Source organism: Gopherus evgoodei, unplaced genomic scaffold, assembly GCF_007399415.2.
Source record: "Gopherus evgoodei ecotype Sinaloan lineage unplaced genomic scaffold, rGopEvg1_v1.p scaffold_347_arrow_ctg1, whole genome shotgun sequence".
In the NCBI taxonomy this organism is placed as follows: Eukaryota; Metazoa; Chordata; order Testudines; family Testudinidae; genus Gopherus; species Gopherus evgoodei.
The window spans coordinates 10581-14172 of NW_022060013.1; the positions used below are offsets into that span (position 1 = coordinate 10581).

The following is a 3592-nucleotide window of genomic DNA, read 5'->3' on the forward strand; positions in this document are numbered from 1 at the left end:
GTGCAGCAGGGGCTTGCTGCGGGTACAGGAGGTACAGCCTACTCTGTACGGTAAGTGCCCCCTCCTCCTCCTCCACCAAGGTAGCAGCAGCAGCAGCAGCAGCAGCCCAGGGCTCGGGGGCTATTTAAAGGGCCCGGGGCTCCCCTGCTTCCACCGCCCCAGCCCTTTGAATAGCCGCGGGAGCCCTGAGGAAGCAGCAGGGCTCCGGGGGCTTTTTAAAGGGCCAGGGCGGTAGAAGCAAGGGGAGCCCCAGACTTTTTAAATAGCCCCCAAGGCTCCATCTGTGGGTCTCTGGTGGCAATTTAAACAGCCTGAGGCTCCAGTCCCTGCTGGGAGCCCCAGGCCCTTTAAATTGCCCCCTGGGGAAGCTGGGCCACCCTGGTACAGTGCACCAGCAGGGCTTGGGTGCAGGGCCCAATTCAGGGGAATTGGTTGAATTGGCCTAAAGCCAGCCCTGCCCGCAGGCCTTAGGAAAGCAAGGAAGTAGCACAGGCTTATCACTGTCCCTGGGTGGGCTTGAACCACCATCCTTTCAGTTAAGAGCCAAACGTGCTGACCCATTGCACCACAGAGACACAGACAGGCCAGGCTGTATGGAGCACAACAGTCAGGAATCAGCTCAGGGTCCGGTCTAGCACATGCATGCAGTGGTTGGACAAGTAACAGCAAGGAACGGGACTGGTGCGGAGTGAAAGATCTGTGGGAAGGAACCGAAAATAGTACTGGGGCGGCAGTACAGGGCTTGCATACACTTTCTTTGGCCTGTTTTGCTGGAAGAGTTAGCAGGGCAAGCTTGTTAGTCACAGGTCAGGGGGTGAGTTTATGCAAATTCTGGACTCTGGTACCACAGCTAGGGTGAGACGGGCACAACTTTTGTGGCACATGCACCCTCTCTGCAACCAACCTTTTTTACTTCACTCCATAATAGCACACACAGAGCAATCTTTTAGCTTTCAGCACCAAAATATACTGTAGAAGAAATCTAATAACATAAGTTTAAGATGAGGAACTTCAGTACTAACAACAATTGTAAGATATTCAAAAATATCTCTGTCTTTAGACACCAGGCAGAACATTAACCAAACCAAGCAAATACAAGCAACAGCCAAACAAACATCTATGCCTACTTCCCACACACTTTTGGGGGGTGGGGGGTTTGGAACCCATACCCCTTAATGATGAGTCCTTTCCAGGCGAGGGGCAAGCTCTCAGGCCTCAAATGCCAGGTACAGTTTCTCTCTCCTTGATTCAAACTAAACAGGAAAATACACTTGATTACTCCTGCCCCAATAACAAAGAGACAGAGGATCCCACAGCAGCTGAAATGACCATTTGGACAAGCACTCCCCTCATGCAATCTGGGGTGGCTGTAACCATGCAAATGACATCAGCCCCAAAAGGCCTTTACAACAGATCACCAACAGATGGCAGGGTAGAGTTCATACCGACCCTGCTTAAACTAGATTGTGGCAAAGATTAAAAAACACTGAATGTTAAAACTCACCAAACGCGGATCAATCCATCCTCATTGTCGTATCTGCTCGTTATACTCCACACCTGAACGTAGCCCTCACATGGACAACATACCCTCCTAACTCAGTGTCTGTACGTTAACCTTTTACCCCCAGTCGGGGCTATTGCAGATTCTGTATTCCTTACGCCACCCGATCTTAAACCGAACTTTGCACCCCTTGGGTAATCTGTACATTGTTCCCTGATCACCAGAAACTTCTACGCCTAAACGCTGTACCGTACACCTTTTTCTTCTTTGAACGTCATCTTACTAAAATGTTGACATTTGTTCGAGATCCCGGCTCCTGTTCCTTTGCAAGGCGTGTGCCTTTGCTCCGGGTTTTAGTCTGCTAATACAGCGGGGGCAGGGTGGGGGCCAATTGAGCCAGAGGTGCTTGCCTGCTGCAGACACAGATCCAAGGCTGAACCTCGTCCCCCACGAGCTGAAGGCTTAACTGAAAACAGTTTAAGAAGTGCTTCCATCTTCGGCACTCAGCTACCCAGCTCCCAATGGGGTCCAAACCCCAAATAGATCCTTTTTACCCTGTAGAAGCTGTAAAATCCTGTGACCAGGGCAGCTGCCTAGTAGCCGGCGCATCTGCCTGCCAGTGTGAGAGCTCATAAAGCACTAATCGAGATAGAGGTGGCTGGGTGGCAGGGGGAGTAAAGAGCCAGCAGAGTGGTGCAGTTGACGTGTGCTGGGCCCATAACCCAGAGGTCAATGGATCAAAACCATTCTTTGATATGTGAGCACTTGTCTCTTTTCCCTCTGATTGCCTTCAAGCAATCAAAACCCTCGGCTTGCGGGCCCAGCTCTGTCTGCCATGCGCCTGGGCAGCAGCAGGACAGTCTCAGGAGAGCAGCTCCCACCCATTATCTCTTGTAGTGGAAAGGAAGTAGAATTGTGATTGGACTTTTGCTATTTCTGTTCAGGGAGTCAGTGGCTGTGAGGCAACCTTTACTGATAATGGCAGGGGAAGAGTTCTCTCTTCTGCATTGATGCTGCAATTTTTTGTTGTGCCCTTTCTCCCCCCCCTTCAGCTTGGGGATGTGGGTCAAGCCTGGTTTCTTTTGGCAGACACCTGGTTGAGAACTGGTGCTCTACGGTCTTGTCTAAACTGACCAGCCCTAATGTCTGTAGACTCGTCTCATACTTTGGAAGCCTTTTATTTACCCCTTTCCACTGCAAAAATGACTATTTAGTCCTAATCTTTCCTTCCAAGCTGCTAACCAGTTACTGATCCATGAGAGGGATCGAGCCATCTGGAGTAGCTTGTAACTGCGAGTGGCAACCTCAGGGCAGACTGTTAAGAAGCCGAGCACAATCCCCAAACTGGTTGTGTGTTCTAGACTTACGTTTCACCAAGTGTCAGGTTCTGGATGACACCCCTTTTATGACTTTTTAAAGCAAACTTGCTATTTTTGCATCATTTGAGCGTTCTATGCAGAGGACTAGAAATGTTTCTATTACCCTGAATGTTAGATCATTTTAACATTGGCTGGAATCACAATGTTAAATTAGTTCTTATGACTTTAATAACTGATACTTCCTCTATCTCAGGACTAGCTATTAAACTGATTTTTGGACTAGGGAGATGGAATAGCAGCTTCCTCCATCCATTGCACATATCACCTTGTTATTGTGGCACTGAACCCCCAGGAGCGGTGGACCTCCCTATGGGGAGAATATCGTGGTTGAAGAGCAGCGAAGAAAAATGGTGTTGTCTGTGTTCCCATTTGGTTTGTTCTGAGTATGGTTTTGAGTCATTTGTAACTCTTTCGTCAGTTATTAGTAACATCTTATTATCAGGCCTCTGAACTGAAAGGCTGCTCTTGCAGGTTTTACTTTGTCGTTGTTTGTAGGTCAAACAGCCACTTTCTTAGGCCTCGTCTACACTACGCATTTAAACCAAATTTAGCAGCATTAAAATGAATTAACCCTGCACCCATCCACACAAGGAAGCCCTTTATATCGATATAAAGGTCTCTTAATACTGATATCTGTATTCCTCCCCGACGAGGGGAGTAGTGCGGAAATCGGTATTGCCATGTTGGATTAGGGTTAGTGTGGCCGCAATTC

General features: G+C 48.7%; 1 non-coding gene across 1 annotated transcript; it reads right to left on the bottom strand.

The window, feature by feature from the left end:
* Positions 1–501: 501 nt before the first annotated feature.
* TRNAK-CUU lies at positions 502–575 on the bottom strand. The gene has a single exon. It is a non-coding gene; the product is annotated as a tRNA-Lys (tRNA).
* Positions 576–3592: the final 3017 nt, after the last annotated feature.